The sequence below is a fragment of the Physeter macrocephalus genome, chromosome 20, assembly GCF_002837175.3.
Source record: "Physeter macrocephalus isolate SW-GA chromosome 20, ASM283717v5, whole genome shotgun sequence".
NCBI classification, from domain to species: Eukaryota; Metazoa; Chordata; class Mammalia; order Artiodactyla; family Physeteridae; genus Physeter; species Physeter macrocephalus.
Genome location: NC_041233.1, coordinates 78,534,255 through 78,555,386, shown reverse-complemented (window position 1 = coordinate 78,555,386; position 21,132 = coordinate 78,534,255). Strand labels below are relative to the sequence as shown.

Sequence of the window (21,132 nt, the reverse complement as noted above, 5' to 3'; positions counted from 1 at the left end):
GAGGCTCCGGAGCTTCCCCCTCCGCCACCCACAGTCTCCGCCCGCGAAGGGGCTTCTAGTGTGTGGAAACCTTTCCTCCTTCACGGCTCCCTCCCACTGGTGCAGGTCCCGTCCCTATTCTTTGTCTCTGTTTATTCTTTTTTCTTTTGCCCTACCCAGGTACCTGGGGAGTTTCTTGCCTTTTGGGAGGTCTGAGGTCTTCTGCCAGCATTCGTTCAGTGGGTGTTCTGTAGGAGCAGTTCCACGTGTAGATGTATTTCTGATGTATCTGTGGGGAGGAAGGCGATCTCCGCGTCTTACTGTAACGCCATCTTGAAGCTCCTCTGGGATACGGTTTTTATGTGCAGTTTTCACAAAGGAAAGAATTATTAATATTTTTAGTAAAGTCCTGATGCTACTGTACATTAATATTTACAAAATATATAGAATGTTAGGAGGTTGGTTAAATGAAAAAAATATATAATGACCTTAAAAGTAAAAAGCACTATTCCTACAATTTGGGGCTTCCCTGGTGGCGCAGTGGTTAAGAATCCACCTGCCAATGCAGGGGACATGGGTTCGAGCCCTGGTCTGGGAAGATCCCATGCGCTGTGAAGCAACTAAGCCCGTGCGCCACAACTACTGAGCCTGCGCTCTAGAGCCCATGAGCCACAACTACTGAAAGCCGCAACTACTAAGCCCGCATGCCATAACTACTGAAGCCTGGGCGCCTAGAGCCCGTGCTCCGCAACAAGAGGAGCCACTGCAATGAGAAGCCCGCGCACCGCAACAAAGAGCAGTCCCCGCTCGCCGCAACTAGAGAAAGCCCGCGCACAGCAACGAAGACCCAACGCAGCCAAAAATTAATTAAAATAAATAAAATTTTTTAGAAGTACTGTCCCTGCAATTTAATAACTATGTTTAAATACATTTAAATTATGAATCAAATAAATTATCTTACCAAATAGAGTGATGCTTATGAGTTAATTACATTACTCCTTGTATTCTAAAGACACTTCTCCATCTAAAAGCCTGTATTTTTACATTGGACCGTAGATTACCTATGTAGACATTACACAAGTCTCTTTTTGTTTAGAAAATTATTTATTCAAAACAGACACTTTTTCCAAAATAATTTTTGCCAATTAGAAACTAAGTATAATCCTTGATATAGATGGCAATATATTATTAATTAGTTAATTAGTTAGTTGGTTTATGCCCTTTCATATTCTAGAGAAGAATCAAGGTTACTAAAAAGAGACATAAATTAATTAATTGACTTTCTCCAGATGTAGAGTGTATCCCCTCCCCTGACAAACTAATGCTTTTGCATTTTATTCTGTTTTCAGAGCAGTGATTCTAGTTCATATTGATAGAAATTATGAAGTTGACCATATGGGGAAGAGTGATGTATGCCTGTCATTGCTTTACTTATTAGTTTTTCAAGTGAAAAGATTTAGTCTCCTCCTTCCGTGGAGAAGGAAACGTGGTTCACTCTGTAAGATTTGTAAGTTTAGGCAAGTTAATCAACGTCTGTGTTCCTTACTTCTCTCCTCTGTAATCTGAAGATAACTATGCCTTATCAGCTTGGGGACTGGATCCGATGGTTTTCAAAGGGCACATTTTCACTCTAAGATCTATGGCCTCAGTAATTTCCTGAATTAGCATATGTACTTGCTTCACTCAGAGGAATTCTTGAACTGATCATACTGGGAGAAATTGTACTTCTAATACTAGATGAAGAGTCATGTAGAGCATGTTGTATTTGAGCATCGAGACCAGTTGAACAATTCCTACGAGAGCCAAGGTTTCCTATTTAGTGGTATTTTACTGAGCCAGGAAACCTTTAGTCAGTTACTCCTTCCACGTGGCACTGACCTCTTTTCCCTTGAGACCTGAGAATTCCAGCACGCATCTCTGCACCCAGAACAGCCCGTCTGTTGGGAGTTTTAAACATGAGATTACATATCAGAGGGAAATGTGTGAACTCAGGGGAAACTCAAGGCCAACACGATGAGGCAGGGATGGAAGACCCAGGGATGGAGACCTGGCGGGAAGTACCCAATGGAGGAGGCGACCCCGTGGCCTCGGGTGTAGACGGCACTTGATGGAAGTCAGACAACCTTCATCACCTACTGATACATGATCTCAACCTTAATCTCCTTAAAGAATTTGAAAATTATTTTAAAAACAAATATGGTGATAGAAGAAAGACACCAAGGTGCCTCCAGGATGCTAGTTATGCTCTGTATCTTCAACCCAGTGATGGGTACATGAGTGCTCAATTTAGTGTTCGTTTTTCACATTCTTTTATATAGTGTTGAAAATTAAACACTCTTTTTTGTGACCTACCCACTTTTTTGTCCACAAAGAGCTATCGTACTGCTCCTTTTGAACAAGTTTGTTTTCTCCTTCCCTTCTGACTTCCTTGGTTAGAAATCCAGATTGATTTGCAGAGGGTACTGTCATTGGAATGAGCTTAAGAAAAAGGATCACTGTTTGTTGCCAAAGACGAGAACTGACTAAAATTTTGATGAATTAACATTTTTTTTTCTTTAATCATTGGCATGGGATTCCTGTAAGTGGAAATAGTGAAAGAAAACACAAATATTATATAAAGAATGGGATTTCTGAGCATGTATTTGTAATTAAATTTCTATACTGACATAACGTACATAAATACACTTATATATCCTCACACACATCCTATGTAATATAATATTACATAATATCAATCATTTGGAATGCAACGGTTCATTTTATCAGGTCGAACCAGTGACCAGTGTGCTATGTTTAGAAAAATCTATTCATTCAGGCTATATTTTCAGTGAGTTTTCAAAAAAATTCTACATCAGTGTAAATGTGACTTATGCACTGAAAATAATCTGTATATTTTGATTTAGAAACAGAAATTAGGGCTCCTGAGAAGGTAAAATTTGAACGTTGTTTCCTTCCGACATTTATGTGTTGAGTATTACAAAATGTTATCAGTCCTTTTTTATTAGTGGAGAAAAAGATTTTGATCTGGGATGTGTTCTGCCATTTTTATTTTTCACATCTTGATGTTAAAATACTTGATGCTGTCCATACGCATGCACTGTTTATTCATTTATGTTGTTCATTCGTTCATCCGTTCAACAAACAATGTTCCAGACATTGTGTTGGGGGCTGGGCTACAAAGCAGAGTAACACAGGATTCCTGTCCTTCTCAATCTTTGATGCACCTGCATTTTATAGACCAGCAAAGGATAGACTGGTCTGAATTGACTTAAAACAAATACTCACTATGTGGATATTGATAAATTAAGATTTCTGATTAATGTAATAGGGAAATTAGGTAAACATTATACTGCTCTTTACTCTTCCAATCTTTGCCACGCCTTCTTCTCCAAAGAACTGAGTAACGTTTGCCTTTTTCTAAGTGTAATCATAGTTGCTTTAAATTTACCAATATGTATAGTATGTGTGTATGTATGTGTATATATATTGTGTATATATATCTACATAAATATATAACTAAATATATAAGACGTACAACACAGTTACGTATTTTCTGGTATGATGTACGGGTGGTCTCTCATGGTGGCTTTAGGGTGTCATGACAGAGGCGGACATCGTTACCGTGGCACTGCCAAAGCGAACCCCATCCGTCTTAAGACTGATGATCTCTGGTTTTGAATGATAGCTCTTGTCTTTGGTACTGTGGCCATAATCCCCCATCGTCTGTCAGTTTTTCGTGTCGCCTTCTTTACAGGCTGACAAGCTATCAGAACAATTAACTGAACTTAAGGAAAGAGTAGAATTGTGAGCACAAACCTCTCCATGTTCAGAATGGGGGATCTGCTTGCCTTTCAATGTTTTTTTGCTTCCAATTTTTATTTTTACCCTTTTCCCCAGTAGTCCAGTTTTTCTAAATGAGAACCAGATGAAAATCGGCGATGAGTTCCTCCAATCTCCTGTCCTCACATGAAGTTTTCTTGGTTCCCATATAGAATTTGTAAGTGTTTGGGGCTGTCCCGACAGCTGTCCCTTTGGACTCTGCTATAAACACTGAGCGTTTTTCATTTATGAGAGTCACAGGCAGGAATGGACATCAACTTTTCAAATGCAAATTTGCATCCAGGTTTGCCTGTGATCACAGATAATTCAGCAGGCAGCTTGGAGTGCTGGCTCCCGGTAATCTGTTCTACTTTCCCAGGACAGATCTGGGCAGCAGAGCGGAGACGACTTGGTCAGGCAACGTGTATGGCAGAAATGCTGGTGCCCTTACAGACGGTGGGACCCAGGTGTTACTTGGTCACTTGGGGTGACAGCTAACCTCAAAGGCCGGACCGTGACCTCGGGGAGGTCATCTTGACTTTGCATATCCAGAAATTATTCTTGACAGAACTTATGAGGTCTGAGTCACAAGGATCAAACTCACATGTGGCAGACGTTTAGATTGGAATTCACTCTCAGAAGCCCTGGGCAGTCATCTCGATGATCAGGACCAGAAAAAGGATAAGCCATCCAGTGGTGCATGGCGGGGACAGTCAGGTGGCTAAGCCACAGCCCTGGAGGGAGAGGTGGGGCTCAAAGGTTCCACACTACTTAGTCATTGTGGGACTCTCGTCAAACACTTGTCTAAACCTCAGTTTCCTCATCTATAAAATGGGAATAATACCTCCTAGAGTTGGGATGGATTAAATTATGTGATTCTCATAGGGCATTTTGCCCAGTGCCCGGCCTATAATAATGCTGAATAAATTAATTCTTCTAAAAATCTTTTTTAATTTTTAAAAATTTTAAATTTTTAATGTAATTTTGAAAGGTTACTTTCCATTTACAGTTATTACAAACTATTGGCTCTATTCCCCATGTTGTACAATACGTCCTTGAGCCTGTCTTACACCCAGTACTTTGTACCTCCTGCTCTCCCACCCCTATGTTACCCTCCCCCACTGGTAACTACTGGTTTGTTCTCTATATCTGTGAGTCTGCTTCTTTTTTGTTATATTCACTAGTTTGTTGTATTTTTTGGATTCCTCATATAAGTGATGTCATATAGTATTTATTTTTCTCTGTCTGACTTATTTCACTGAGCATAATGCCCTCCAAGTCCATCTATGTTGCCGCAGATGGCAACATTTCATTCTTTTTTATGGCTGAGTAGTATTCCATTGTGTATATGTACCATGTCTTCTTTATCCATTCATCTGTCGATGGACACTTAGGTTGTTTCCATATCTTGGCTATTGTTAATAGCGCTGCTATGAACGTTGGTGTGCACATGTCTTTTCAAATGATCAATTCAGGGCAGAGCAAGACCCAGTAAGCCGTTCCTGCCCCACAACGGGCCCCTGTCCTAGGGAACAGGACCTTGGTGGCCTCCACATTTGGTGTCTTTATATCCGCAACTGTGTTGGATAAGCCCTCCCTGTTCCTGTCTGTGTCATTGGACTTCCCACTCTGGATTTCTTCAGAGCTGCCTTTTCCGTTCACACATCCCTCTTTCGGCCAGTGTGGTCATCCCCGTCATATTCACTAGTTTGTTGTATTTTTTGGATTCCACATATAAGTGATGTCATATAGTATTTATTTTTCTCTGTCTGACTTATTTCACTGAGCATAATGCCCTCCAAGTCCATCTATGTTGCCGCAGATGGCAACATTTCATTCTTTTTTATGGCTGAGTAGTATTCCATTGTGTATATGTACCATGTCTTCTTTATCCATTCATCTGTCGATGGACACTTAGGTTGTTTCCATATCTTGGCTATTGTTAATAGCGCTGCTATGAACGTTGGTGTGCACATGTCTTTTCAAATGATCAATTCAGGGCAGAGCAAGACCCAGTAAGCCGTTCCTGCCCCACAACGGGCCCCTGTCCTAGGGAACAGGACCTTGGTGGCCTCCACATTTGGTGTCTTTATATCCGCAACTGTGTTGGATAAGCCCTCCCTGTTCCTGTCTGTGTCATTGGACTTCCCACTCTGGATTTCTTCAGAGCTGCCTTTTCCGTTCACACATCCCTCTTTCGGCCAGTGTGGTCATCCCCGTCAGATTCCTGCTGGCCCGCAAGTTCAGCCAAGCCTCCGAGGTCTCCAGCCTCACCTTCCAGCTTCAGACCTGGGAGGCTGCTCATTGGTTAAGGGGGACTTCTGCGGATTCCAGAACTTCTCCCACTGTTTTTCCGGTTTTATTGAGATACCATTGACATACAGCACTGTATAAGTTTCAGGTGTACAGCATACTGATTTGATTTACAGACATAAAATGATTATCATGATAAGCAGTGGACACGCATCATCGCGTTTAGATACGACACTGAAGAAATAGGAAAACAATTTTCCTGGTGATGAGAACTCTTAGGATTTATTCTTAACAACGGTCATTTGTAATGTACAGCAGTGTTCATCATCTTGGTTGTGTTGTGCATTACGTCCCGAGCACTGGTTTACTTTATAACTGGAGGTTGGTGCCTTTTGACCACCCTCATCTAAAGCTCAGCCACCACACCCCACCTCTAGTAACCACAATTCTGGTTTCTCTTTCCATGAGTTCACTTGTTTCTGAAGTATAATTGACAGAATTCCTCCATTTTTCATTGATTTACTAGTTTAACCCGAAGAGTAAATGTTTCTTTCCTTTATTTCTAAGTTCTTAAAGAACCCTTCACCATAGCATGTCCACTGCTTCCTACAAACACTAATGGGCCAGCTCTATTTCCTTCAGTTTAGTTTAAATATATCTTTTTTCAGTATTAAGTGTTTGGCCCACCAAATCGTACTATGAGGGTTTTAAAACTTTTTCTGGACGAGATCAGCCAGCTGGGTCAATTGTGCTGGTGTTTGCTGCTTCACAAACCCACGTGTGGACGGTGTTGCAGGACTGCTCAAGGCCAGTGTGATGGAGAACAAGAGAAATCAGGAAGTCACGCTCACATCGGAGGATCCAATATTAGCATTGCATTTTCCCATGTAAAATATTTACTATCTTAGACTAGATCATGGGCCTGAGAACTTGTAAGTGAACAAACAAACAAACAAAAATGAGTGACTTTACTGTTTTTGTTATTAGGGAAAACATGTGATGCCTCTTCTTAGCAAACAAACTTGGCAAAAATCTTGAAAAGAGGATTTTTGGAGCCCCAAGGGCTACAACTCATTTTGTGAACTTAGGGTTCAACTTTACTGACTGAGCCTGATTTGTCTTCTCAGACCTTTTTTTTAAGGTATTTTTCTTCTGTGTCACATTTGCTTGAATAGCCAAGAAGGTTATTTATTTTACAAGATAAATTGGAAGCACTTGGCCAGGGATCCGATCATCTTGATGATCAGATCATCTTGATGAAACCGGGCGTTGCTGTGTGAATTTAGGAACTGACCTCTGTTAAGACTCAGTTTGATGTCTATAAAATGGGGGTCACCAATATTATCCTTTTGTTTAAAGAATTAAAGCAACAATCCATGAAAGGACCTAGCGTAGATCCTGAGGCATAATTAGTGTCCCTTAAATGTTAGCTGGTACTGCTGCTATTAATTCAACCAATATTTTTGCCCTCCTCTTATACGGCAAGCATTGTGCAAACACTGGGGTGCAGTGGGGAACAAAGGAGAAGGTCTTGTCCCCTGAAAACTTGCAGGTTCGTGGGGCAGAGAGATGTCAAACGGGTAAGGCTACAAATCAGGAATTAAACTGTTATTGCTTCTGAGAGTGTAAACAAGAGGAGGAAAGATGTCTTGGTCTTGGCAAGCCAGGCAAGGCCCGCAGGCTGGAGGCACCGTCACCTGTGGGAGTAGCCAGGTGAGTTTCGGGCAGAACCGAGACACACAGACCCGCACGGGGCTGAGCTTGTGGCTGGAGACTCTGGCTGAGGGCCAGAGGGCGGAGGTGTGGAGGGTGACCTGGCAGCCAGCCAAGGGCTGACAAAGACCAGACCCCACCAGGCGCCTTGATAGGACTCTGTCCTGTGCGCTGTGGGTAGCCACTGAAGGCCACAAGCAGGCTAGCAGTAGAATTCAACTTGTACTTTAAAAATGATACCCTGACTGCCGTGCTGAGAACGACATGTAGGACATCGTGCGTGGGCGTCAGAGGCCCGAGGAGACATGACATAGGAGTTGGTGGGATTCATCCAGCACGGAGGCCGTGGAGCTGGAGTGGAGGGGGAGGAGTTTAAGAAATAATTAGGGGGAAATGACTGAATCCCAGGCTTTCGGATGCAGGTGAAGATGCTAGGTCTGGAGAACTGCCAGATGACTCAGAGAGACCACAAGGATGACAACAATTTCAAATAAAAGTGTTTTGTGAGATGTGAGAACGCAGAAAAGCTTATTAATAATTAACTTACGCAATACATCTTAAATATGTAACTGAACTAACAAATTAAATATTGTAAGTAGACAGTGGACTGTTTCCATGGTGTGTATACCTATCTATGTAAACCAAATACAAATACAAATATGTGGGTATATGATGGTCAAAGATCCTTTTGGTGTCTTCTCATTGTGAAAATTGAGAAATCATCTCTCTGGGATTTGCCCTTAACCTTGGCAACTGTGGCAGGTACCAAGCTTCCTAGCTGTCCCCAGGCTCTGTGCTCATAAGGGCACCTCCCTTTGTCCAGAAATCCAGGACCTCTGGTTAAAAAGTCACCTGCTGCTTATAAATGCCTGGCATCATTTGTTCAGCCGAGTCTTTTCCTGAATCCGTGGAAGAGCTGATTTTTTAAAAATTCTAACCTATGCATTTATACGTTTTTATCTTTATCTTTATATTTACCTCTACAAAATGAGGATAGTTATATTGCCCTGCCATCTCCACGGTTGATAGATGAAAGTTATTTTACAAAGCAGTTGTAGTATTCTATATGTGATATAATTCTTATGTGATTTTGCCATGACAGGTCATATTTCCCCATTTTTCTTTTATTGTTGTACATAGAATTTTATTTAAAGAGTCAATAAAAAAAATTTTTTTAATACAGCATAGATGTACGTTACCACTTTTGTGAACCTGAGAAAGTTGGGAAAAATAATAGATTGTTATATGCATACAGAAGGTCTTCTCTGTTCTAAGTTTTATTTGGATCAGAAAGAGTTACTTTGCTAAAATCAGAGCAGCACCTGCTTTCTCTGAGCAGCGAAGCCTGTCTCAATACAACTGGAGCACTTGATCCCAGAACTGCACACGACACGGATGTTCCAAGGTTACTTATTTAAGCATTTTTTTGTGAGAAGACTGGGGTGAGTGTAACTGACATCTCGGCCTCAGGACGTCATTGTCTTACGTCATTCCTTCCTGGTCTGTCCTTGGATGGTGACTGTTGTGTGCCAGTGTATTTTGCAGACACATCAAGGTCAGGTGGTCGCTGTCAAGTGTAGGACGATCCTGTCTGGCAGCACATACGAAGAGGCATCAGTGTTCGCGGGAGAGGGGCTGGGGGCTGTGGGCAGGGATGCAGAAGCGGACCGGGAAGCACTGGGCGGCGGGGGGGGGGTGCGGGCAGTGGATGCGCAGCTGCTGAGAGTGGATGAGTGGAGCGTTTAAAGCCACCGAAGTCCCTCCACTATCATCATTATTACTGTTACTCCCCTTTCAGAGCCGCAGGAACACTACTTGTTAGGAATAAATCTGCTGAAACGGTACTTAAAGAACCAGCCTTTGCGATCTTGATAATAGTATGAAAGAGATTTCTGGATACATTCACCACCTCCCCATCCCCTATGGCTCCTACTTAACCTCATCTCCATCATTTTCAGGCCCTCCCATGACTCAGGGGAACTTTTCTTCCAGTTCTTCATTTTTTATTTGGTACAATCTCTGTGTCCCTAACTGGGCTATTGCCCAGATAAAAGAAGTAGAATCCCAGATTCATAGACCTTCCAGCGTGGAGGTAAATGGAATGGAGGCCATCTGCTGGAAAGTAGGTTCCAGGAGGACAGATCTGGTGTGGTCCCGGCTGAATCCGCAGCACCCAGACCTGAGGCTCGCACACAGGGTGTGCCGGACCCTTGAGGGTACAGTGAACGCAGGGGCCTCAAGCGTCACCTTATCCTTTTTACACATGGAGACCCTAAGAGCACGGAGGTTTAGGCGCTCGCCTAAGTGCACGTGGCTCAGATAGTAGTGGGGCTGGAAACTAACCCAAAAGTTGCAGGCGGAGGTTGTTCCCTGGTACACTGGAATTCCTACTGTGCGGTTGCAGGGCCGTGGGACTCTGGCTTTGATGTGTGTCCGTTCGTTCATTCAGAAACTATGGTTGCTGTGTGTTAGACCGATGGTTCTCCCTCCTGCTTGCACACTGGAGTTATTGGAGAGCTTAAAAAAAAGAGTCCGCGGGCTTCCCCGGTGGCGCGGTGGTTGAGAGTCCGCCTGCCGATGCAGGGGAACTGGGTTCGCGCCCCGGTCCGGGAGGATCCCACGTGCCGCGGGGCGGCTGGGCCCTTGAGCCGTGGCCGCTGAGCCTGCGCGTCCGGAGCCTGTGCTCCGCAACGGGAGAGGCCACGGCAGAGGGAGGCCCGCGCACCGCAAAAAAAAAAAAAAAAAAGAGTCCGCAGGTGGGGAGGCTGACGTGATTTACTTTTTCTCTGGGCATCAGTGTTTTTTGTTAAGTGTCCCAGGCTAGTTGAGCAGGCAGCAGACTGAGGGCCACCACGGAGGGAGGACCAGGCTGGTGTAAGTCAGCAGTCTCCAGGGAGGACTGACCCAAAGAGGCTGCTCTGGGCCTGGGTGGTAAGTGCCCCATAGACCCCACCAGTGCCCACCTCCCACCCTGCACCGCTCCTGACCTCCTGTCCAGGAGGCCCTTGGACAGTCCACCCTGCGTGGGAAGTGGCTCCTGGCGGGGGTAGCAGAGGTGGTGCCATCATTCGCGGGCCCGTGTGCCCCCCAGGCTTCTGCTGCCTCTGTGCAGACGCCTCTAGTCTGGGCAGCGAGCCTCGTCTCCTCTGCGCTGTCACTCAGCTGTGCCTGGACCACAGCCCTCCTGGAGCCGGCTGCCTTGCTGGGATTCAGAGAAGGGTGAGATGCAGCCTGTGGTCCTGAGGGGTTCTGGCTGCATGAGGGAAGCCATGTCTGGGTGTTCGTCGTACAAACTAGGCCATCATAGACACCTTCGTTTTCTGCTGGGATTTCTAAATCAGTTTTCCTGGAAAGCTTTGCTGTTTGTCTCCTTGGACTTGCCTATCACGGCCGTCAGCACCTTATGGCTGTTTAAAGAGCCTTATTGGACGGCGTTGAGGACCGTGTGTGTGACCCGAGGGGCTGGAGCCGGCGGGAGGCTGAGGCCCAACGGAGCCGTGAACCTGACTCAGGACGCAGTCTGGGGTTATCCCGTACCTGAGGTTGCTTCCTGGGAGAAAAGGGAGCCCTCTCTGCTTCGCGAAGTCAGCCAGAGCCTGGGGACCGCGTTCATTATCAAGTCTCCCAAACCGCCGTTGAGCAACGAAGGGAAGCACAGGAAGCCCAGCAGGCACACGACGTTGATGAGTGGCGTTTGGCGGCGAGGCTGCCCCGAGCTGGGGCTCCGGGCTAGGAGCCCCCAGGAGTGGCGCATTGCTGGAGAAGCCAGCAGGTGACCTCAGAAAGGAGCAACCCCAAAGCGGTCCAAGAGAACCCCCATTTTGGTGGCTGGAGAGCAGTGCTCCGAGGGCACCGCCCCCCAAAAGCCTCCATGCCCAGGGTGGGTCATGGCCGGAGTGCACGTGCTCTGATCCTTGAGAGGGGGCCGACGTCGGGGAGGGGAGATTACCTCTAACGACAGTTTTACCCTGTCGGGACATTCTTGAGGCCTATTGTCTTGATATGATTTCTGCACCTGTGAGAAGATGCCCACCAGGAAAGGGTGGCTCCCGGGCATGGCAGCGTGCCCAGCGGCTCCGGGGAGACCTGGGCATGTGACGGCAGAGTAGCTGGTGGCTCCGTCCCCTGGGAGGTGGCAGCCCCTGTGGGCCAGCCATTGGAATCCCAGGGCAGGAATGACGGTCTGGGAGCACCAGGGAGGGGGCTGGGCAAGTCTGAGATCCACACTGGGTAATGGGACTGCAGGGGGTGGACCCCGTGAGCAAGGTGAAGAGGGGAGGGCAGGAGGCAAGAGAGTGTCCCCTGGGAATGGGCTGAGCCCCCAGGTTGAGAAGGAGCTTGTCTCCGCTCTCCGGAGTTGCCAGGTCAAGCGACTGGGCTGCAGGGTGGCCCTGGAGCTGAATGATTATGGAAACAGCTGAGGTGGATGGAGCACAGATCCATGCTAAGCATTTTCATCTACGTTACCGTAGTCACTCTTGACACCACCCCTGTGAGTCGCATGCTGTTACTGTCCCTGTTTTACAGACATGAAACCTGAGGCCCAGCACCTGACCAGGGAGAGAGCCGGGACCCAGACCCCGGCGGGCAGAGCCCAGGCTGCTCCTGTGCTCCCATGGCTTGGCATATCCTCTGGGCCTCCAAGGGAAGGGACGGGCCTGGTGGGGTGAGGAGTCCTGCCCAGGGGGGCGGCTGGGGAGCCTTGGAGAAGCAGTCAAATGGCTCCACCAGAGAGACAGCAGGGCCAGGTGAGGGGCTGTGACTTCCCCGCCTGGCACTCTGGCCCTCAGCATCCGGCTGTGCCTTGTCCTCCCTCAAGTCCGAGGGCAGGACGGGGGCTGGTGGACCTGCCCGGGAGAAAGATGGGGAAGGCCGGGGACCCAGCTCACTGTGTGTGAGGCTCCTCTCACCAACCCTGTGCAAGCTCAGGCCCCACCGGAACCGCGGCTTGTTCACGGCTTATCCCAGCCCCACACAGTGCCCTGAGCCCAGGAGCCCCTCCACAGGGACGAGTTGGGCGGTGCGTGAAGAGCGGCACCGTCCTTGCCCCAAAGATGTTCTAATGGAAAGTGAGCCCAGGAGCTTTCAGAGGACCCGGCGTTTTCTCTTGAGGACAGGAGTTCCCCCATCCTATCCAGTCTCTACCATCGACAGTGAGCACACGTGTCCTGGTCTCCCAGGGGGGTCATTTGTGGACAGAGCCATGAGCCGGTTTCCTAAACACCAAGAGTTGGCTGGTTAGTGATGATCCCTACGTGGGCTGAGCTGCCTCGTAGAGCAGCTTCCCCACCCCCGAGGAGGAGGAAATGATAAGCGAGCATAAATCATGCCGAAAGGAATGCGTCCTCATCGGGAGTTATTAGGACAGATGACACATTGGCAAGCAGATGAAAACCCTTTGATGAAGACCAGTTGTAAAAGCACAAGCTAATGCCCAAGAAATGCATCGCGATGACTCAAGAGTGTAATGTATGCATTTCCCCCCTTCCCTCTCTCTCTTTTAGTTTTTTTAAAAAAATCGCAGTAAATGTCAAGAATGGTGAAACAACATTTCCTGTGTGGGACTCTGCGGGGAGAGGTTCGGGGAAGGGCAGGTTGGAAAGGATCCTTTTAATCAGTGAGTGCTAAGTGCAGTTTGGTGCAGTCACTCTGTAATGACAGCAGAACTATGATTCACATCCTTCACAGGCATGTCTGTCCATGGAAAAGCAGTTGTAACAGGGTGTCTGCCTGGTGTGTGAAGAACACGTATCAGAGCGTGGCTGAACTTACCATCCAGAGATGTCCCAGAGCAGGAACCCAGAGCCACAAATGCCTGCTGTGTCCTGTGTCTGTTCCTAAAAGCACGAGGAGGCACTTAGCGCGCTGCCTTGGGCCTCGGCTCCGTAATCAGGCAGGCTGCTCTGTGTCCTTGCTGCGCCCCTTCTTAGCCACATGACCTGGGGCAGCTCCATGACTTCCGTAGGCCGCTTCCTCATCTAAAGAGAGGACACAATCACTGCACCCACTCAACTGACAGGTTTCTTTGATTGCAGGCAACAGAAGCAGACTCTGTTGACTTCAGCAGAGAGGGCACGTAAAGGAAGGATGTGGAGTAGCTGGCAGGACTAGAGGAAGGCACAAAGAACCAGATCTGAGACAGGACAAAGACCAGGGCCACTGGGATCTTGTTGGGAGGACCGGTGGGCAAGCTTGTCAGGATGTGAGAAGTCCGGTCCTTGTGTCATCCTGTCAGTGTCTTATTTCAGAAAGAGTATCTGATAGGCCCATTAAGTCACTTCCCCACCTTTTGGCTGGAGGAAAACAAGGCACTTTCTTTGGCCAGTGGGGGAGGCAGAGCGTCTCTTACCAGAAGAAGGAGGCAAGAAGGTTATGGGGATTAATTTACACGGGGCACGTGAAGTTCTTGACACCATGCCTGCCACACTGTGAAGAGCTGAAAAATCAGCACTTGTGTATGAACAATTATAAATCGGAATGATTGATAGCAGATCAATAATATAAGCTATTCTAAATAAGGATGCACACACACACAAATGAGTACAATTAAAATGGGAAATCTGAAGATCAGTGGAGTCTATCAATGTACATATCCTGACTGTGATGTTATTATACTACAGTTTTGCGAAGATGTTACCATCGAGGGAAACTGGGAAACATATACAGATATACAGAGGATCTCTCTGTATTATTGCTTGACAATTGCATGTGAATTTACATGATAAAAATTTCAGTTTGGAAAAAAAAGAAAAAGCTAATGATGACTCCAAAATCTCAAGAAGTTTTTTTTTTTTTGTCCCTGTTGGAGTTCACTGTTTTAATTCCCCATCCGCACCCCCAGAAAAATAATCAGAAAAATGCTGCTGAAATATGAGTCCCGGGGCTTCCCTGGTGGCGCAGTGGTTAAGAATCCGCCTGCCAACGCAGGGGACACAGGTTTGAATCCTGGTCCAGGAAGATCCCACGTGCCGCAGAGCAACTAAGTCCGTGCGCCACAACTACTGAGCCTGCGCTCTAGAGCCCACGAGCCACGACTGCTGAAGCCCGCGTGCCTAGAACCTGTGCTCCGCAACAGGAGAAGCCACTGCAATGAGAGGCCTGCGCGCTGCAACGAAGAGTAGCCCCCGCTCACCACAACTAGGGAAAGGCTGTGCACAGCCAAAAATAAATAAATAAGTAAATTTATTTTATTTAAAAAAATAATAATAAAAAATAAATATGATTCCCAACAAGAACCTACTGTATGGCACAAGGAACTATACTCAATATTTTGTAATAACCTATATGGGAAAAGAATCTGAAAAAGAATATATATAAATATATATGTATAACTGAATATATATATATGTGTGTACATATACATGTATAACTGAATCACTTTGCCATACACCTGAAACTAACAAAACATTGTAAATCAACTGTACTTCAATTAAAAAAAAAGAAATGGTAAATCAATCAATCAATCAATCAATCAATCAATGTAAGAGTCCTGAAGGATTAAACATTCTTTTTAAACATTTGAGAAACACATATGATACCATAAAAGAGCATCAAAATATTCCCTTTCTAAAAATCCTCATTACTGGACATTTGATGAAATTGCCTACCCCACACACATACACACACGCACACACACACACGCACACACAGGATCCCTCCCAATAAATGTGAACAAAATGTCAGCCTGCATTGTCCCCAGTGGTCTGTCTTAGGCAGAGCTGTTTGCTCTCAGGTCATATCTCCTCAATGCTGGTTCCTTTAAGTAAAGGTGGGCCCTGGTGAGTGTTAGCTTGTGAGGAGTGTTTTTAGGCTTCCTGGGTCCCTGGGTCTGTGTTTATACGCTCTGCGGTTACCCCGGACAAGAAACCTCATCCAGGAACTGTGAAGAGCCTGTGGCCAGTGTGCTCATCTTCTGTCATCCCAGGTGGATTGGAGCCCCTGCCCTGGTGGAAGGTGGGATATGGCCACACGCCAGATTTTTTCTCATTCGTTCTCCCCTTTCTAGTTCTTCCTGCCCACATTTATTGGTGGTCTATAGTCCGTAAGGCCCTGTGCTAAGCAGAGTCCTACCCTTGAGGAAGTTATAGTTGAATGGGGGACCATGACATGTGTGCCCCTGTAGTGACCAGTCAAAGCAGGGGGTCCATATGTCCTGGGCACAAAACAAAATGCTCAGTGAATTCAAGTGGTAGAAAGTGAATTGAGCCACATAAGCATTTAGCGCTCCTGAAGTTTAATTACGTTGTAGGCAAGGGCTCCTTGCGGCATTGGCTTTCCAAAGCACTTCTACAAGTGTGTAAGTCCTCCGTTTCCCCCCAACCTGCAAACTTAAATACACCACCTCTAGAGGTGGTGGGGAGTAGGGTTTGATTTGACTCTATTAGCTGTCAGGAGTGGCTAGAATTTAGGAGGGGAAATTGATTACAGAGGAAGAAAATCTCTTCCAGAGCCAATTGGAAAGAAAGAATGGGAACGTTTTCACCTGTAGGAGGCAAGACTTAGGAGAAACACAAGCTGTGTGGTCTCAGGCAGAGTACTTAACTGCTCTGTGCCTCTGTTTCCTCAAACTGTCACCTAGGGGTAGTAATTGGACCCAGTGGGTGGTTCTAGGAATGAAATAAGTAAATAGCTGAGAAGCATTTAGAGCAGTGCCTCGCTTGTGATACACTCTCAGTAATGGTCAGAAATACTGAAATGTCTTTACATGTCGATGAGCCTGTCAGAGGGCAGAGATGTCTTTTGATTGGCCACCGAGGGTTGCAATGGACCAGCGGGTGGAAAATACAAAGTATAAGCAGAGAAATCAAGGGGTGCACATGTGATTACAGCTCTACAAACAAAAGTGAGCTGCCTCGGGGGAGGGCCCAGTAATGACGTAGTAGCATTTGTGTGTCGTGATTCAGAGTCGGAGGCAGAAGGAAAGACAGAAGTGATCATTTATGATGTGCTAGCCTCTGTGCCAAGTGCTGCCGTGCGGGGAATTTTGCTGGTTTTGTTCATTTCTGAGCCCCAGTGCCTAGGTGAAAAGCTGGCACATAGATTAGGCCTTGTTCTAAAAAGAATATGTGAAAAACACTAATTCAAAAAGATATACGCACCCAGTGTTCACAGCAGCATTATTTACAATAGCCAAGGTATGGAAGCAGCCTAGGTGTCCATCAACAGGTGAACGGATAAAGAAGATGTGGTACATATATACAATGGAATATTACTCAGCCATAAAAAAGAATGAAATTTTGCCTTTTGCAGCAACATGGATGGACTTGGAAGGTATCATGCAAAGTGAAATAAGTCAGACAGAGAAAGATAAATACTGTATATCACTTATATATGGAATCTAAAAAAATACAACAAACTGGTGAATATAACAAAAATGCAGCAGACTCACAAATATAGAGAACAAACTAGTGGTTACCAGTGGGAGAGGCAAACTGGGGGTGGGAGAGTGGGAGGTACAAACTGTTGGGTGTAAGCTAGGCTCAAGGATGTATTCTACAACATGGGAAACAGAGCCAATATTTTGTAATAACTGTAAATGGAGAGTAACCTTTAAACACTGTATAAGAATAAAAATAAAAATAACGTGCAGGAGCCATGACTCAGAGTGAAATACAAAGTAATTTCAGTGGTGAGCTCTCCAAGCAGAGGTGGGTAGGGCCTGGGACTTGAACCCACGTCTGATGCTTTCACCTGCAGTCCTCCGCCAGGGCCCACTGCCTTCGTGGCCCTCACAGACCCTTCTGATTCTCAAGTCTTTGGTTTGAAGAAATTACAAAGCTCAAAAAGCCTGTCCCTGAGTCGCTGCGTCACAGTGAAGGCTCAGGAAACAGGCTTTGTTTTTATTCCTCGGAGTTTTAGTGAATGGCTAGACAGAAAAGGAGGTGAAGTTATGGCCTCTGTGAGCTGACTGTATGATCTGTTTGTTGCCACCATGCTGATTTGAGAAGTATTCTTGGCATCGCACACTCATTATTCATGCTTGACGTTTTTACTATTACCAAAAAGTAGATAAGAGCAAAGAATTCTTGGTTGGTGACTTATACTCAAGGTTGGCGCCCAGCCTTGTCGTAAATGATTCACTCTCTTCTTTGGCTCTGGAATGCCATCAGTTCCTGATGACTGGGGCCAGAGAGCACATGAGTTTCTCAGGACCAATTCGGACGTTGGGATTGCCTGTGCGTCACTGATGGCAAGCTCTCTCCTAATATCTGACGGTAATCGTTGAGTGGATTAGGGCTTCCAAGTTCCTACTACTACTGTGATACGTGAGCGAAATTTGCTTAGCATCTCAGTTGCTGTGAAATTTTTCTCACTGCTGGTTTTGTTGACATTGTACTTGAGTGGAATCCAGGCTATTTTGTCTAGGAAAAAGGGTGACAAGAGTATTGTAATCCCGAGTATTGTATACAGTTATCTTTTAAAACCATCTCCAAAGGTGGTAATGCATAAATAAAGCAGGCACTTGATTCCCTTTAAACTTCCTGGCATTCTGACTCAGGATACAGTGAAGTTGATTTGAGATCAACGGTTTGAGGTTTGACCCAGAAAGGGTGTTCTGAGGAACCACATTCAGATCTTTTAAAGGAAAATTGGCATTATTTTCCAAAGAGAAATGATTTTATACAATTTTGAAAGTATTTTCATTTAAATATCAAGTGGCGTTTCTTCTTTGCTTTAAAAAAATAAGAGCTTAAATATGTACCTGCGTGGATGGTTTGGCTATTAGTAGAGTTTACCTTGGGTCGTCCGTAGGCATTTCCTTGAGGATAGAACTATTAAATCTGAGCTGTTTTATAACAGGTTCAAAATAAAATGGAGAGTTAAGCAACTACTCTTACCTTTGCATGAATAGATCACCATCCCTGTAGATGTCTTTTCATCCTTTTCTCAGTTTCTGAGAAAGAGGGCTACCATTTTGTCCCTGGGACCATGTTTTTGCCTGTATATTAGTTCCTATTTATCTCTTTCTCTTCCAGAGCTCCAGGATTTTGTGTACTTATTTATTTTCTTTGTTTTTACCATCTTTCCTAGGTCCTTCTCCATTTATTCCTTCCATTTGACTTCTACATATGCTCTGATACCTCCACTGTTAAAGAAAAAATCCATATCCATCCATCCATCCATCCCCAAACTTTTCTTATCTTATAGCCAAACTCTGCGTGCCTGTAGGCTCTGCTGCCCTCCTTCTTCTCCATCCGTTTTCCTCTCATACCCCCCCCCACCCTTCAGAGGTCCCAAAGGGTGGACCATTTTCTTGTCAAATGCAATACTTTTTTCTCAATCCACTCTCTCCTGTCCCTGTTGTCCTCCTCTCCTTGAGGGTACCCTTCCATCACCCTTCTCTTCCACGGTGATCTTTTCCCCAGTGTCCCCAGCCTGTCCCACTACTAATTGTCCTTACTTGCTTCTCTTTCTCCTTGGGCCTCTAAGTGTGGATGGATGCCAAGGCACTCAGCTCTCAGCCCTGGGGTCTTAATTCGTAGGCTTTTCTCTGGGACCTGTCTTCTAATGCCAGCGATTCCAAAACGAATGCCCAGTCCTGACCTACCATTCACTGCCCAGTCATTCAGGGATGTCCCATTAGCCTCCCAAAGCCAGGCCCTCCAAACATGATTTCCTGGTCTCCTCCGGCTCTGCTTAATGGGCTTTCATTCCCCACTGCAATCCCTTCTTTGCAGGCTGGCAGGAACTGCTTTTTCACTGTCTAGATCTGGTCTCAGCGCTCACATTTCTTCCTTCAGAGTCTCCCTTGGGTGTGTCCTTCCTCTTCCTTTGCCCTGTTCCAGATTTGCATCCTGCACTCCTGGGTTTTCAACAGTCTGCTAGACAACCTTCCAGAAATTTCCTATTACCGATTTAACTTATAAAGAGAGCCAGACTAGAATCGGAGGCTTGCCATGGTCCTCTCTCTGTCTTCTCCCTGCCAGCTGAGTGTTCGTTCTCAAGCACAGAGCATCACTGTGATGCTTACTCACCTTTCACGGTCCCCCTGTTCTGGGAAGGGGAATCCTGGTTCCGTAGGAGAGCTCGTAAGTCCCTCAGTGTCATGACTTTAGGCTCCCTGTTCATATGTGTTGCTGCTTCCCATCCTCTTCCACCTCAGGGCCACCCCCTTTCAGATCACATACACTTGGTTTCACTTAAATGGAATTATCCTTCGTTTTCAAACATGCCTGGACATTGACACCTCCATGTCTCTTCTCATACAGCTCTCTTGTCTAGAATGCAGTCATCACCTTTGCCTGGTGAGTTAGCATATCCACTTATTCTTTTTTAATGTACAACTCCGATGTAACCCTCAAAAGCGTTTCCCGTTTAATCTGCAGTCCCGCTACCCCTGTCCCAACTCAGATAGGATTTTTCCTCTTCTTTTGACCCATACATCTTTATCATAGCACATGTATTTTATTACATCTATTAATAGGCCTGCTTATACTCACAGAGTATGAACTACATGGGATCTGACATACGACGTCTTCCCTTTGAATCCCCAGCACCAGACCTGTAAATTAATAGATGCCAGTAAGCACCATTTGAATTAAATGTTCAGTGACCCCTTCCTGCTGAAGGAACAGCATTGGGTCCCTATGAACTGGTTTATCCAGTCCCAACTTTCCACTGTATTTACCATGATTCCGCAGTACACGGTCAGCCCAAGTTTTCCAGAAAACCCTGGGCCCGTTCCCACACGTGTGGGTTCCTCATGACCCCTCTTTTCTCTGCCTCTTTAGGAGTTGTGCTCCTTCTTCACCATCTGTACCCTCCCCCCTCTTCCATGCTGTCTGCACTTACCATTCAAATACAGCTGGTACACAGCCTGGCCTGGCGAAGACCCCGGTGTGCTCTCCAGCTGTCTTTCCCTATTTGTCTTATCTCCCAGGATTTTGTGTAAGCTGAAGGAAGACAAAGACCATGCCCGACAGTTGTGAGTTCTACCAATGTTGGCTTCATGGTATGCGCATAGCTGTATATCACATTCTTGATGAGTCGTTTAGATATCTCATACTGCATTTCTAAGAACTCAGGGCCATCAGAGCCATAGTTTTAAGGCTGAACCCTTGGGTTCTAATCACAGAGTTGCCAAAACATGAGTAGGAGTCTGGAAATGACTAGAATTTGAGCAACAGAAACCCTCTGCCCCGAGCCTGATCCAGTGGGTACTGTGCCTTTCACCAGATTTTAATAAAGCTACAAATCTCTTCTCAACTAGTTTACTCTAGAATTTAAAAGAGCTTATTTGTAGGGCTTCCCTGGTGGCGCAGTGGTTGAGAATCTGCCTGCTAATGCAGGGGACACGGGTTCGAGCCCTGGTCTGGGAGGATCCCACATGCCGCGGAGCAACTGGGCCCGTGAGCCACAACTACTGAG

General features: G+C 45.9%; 1 protein-coding gene and 1 long non-coding RNA gene across 2 annotated transcripts in view; one reads left to right on the top strand and one right to left on the bottom strand.

Annotated features, from left to right (window-relative positions):
- The window catches only part of LOC102991696 (disintegrin and metalloproteinase domain-containing protein 12), a 698,539-nt gene that overhangs the window by 438,613 nt on the left and 238,794 nt on the right, over nucleotides 1-21,132 (top strand). The gene's annotated exons all lie outside the window — the stretch shown is intronic.
- On the bottom strand, nucleotides 17,684-21,098 carry LOC112064210 (uncharacterized). The gene is made up of 3 exons (XR_002891411.2): nucleotides 20,557-21,098; nucleotides 20,205-20,266; nucleotides 17,684-18,125 (listed from the first exon to the last, which is right to left on the bottom strand). It is a non-coding gene; the product is annotated as an uncharacterized lncRNA (long non-coding RNA).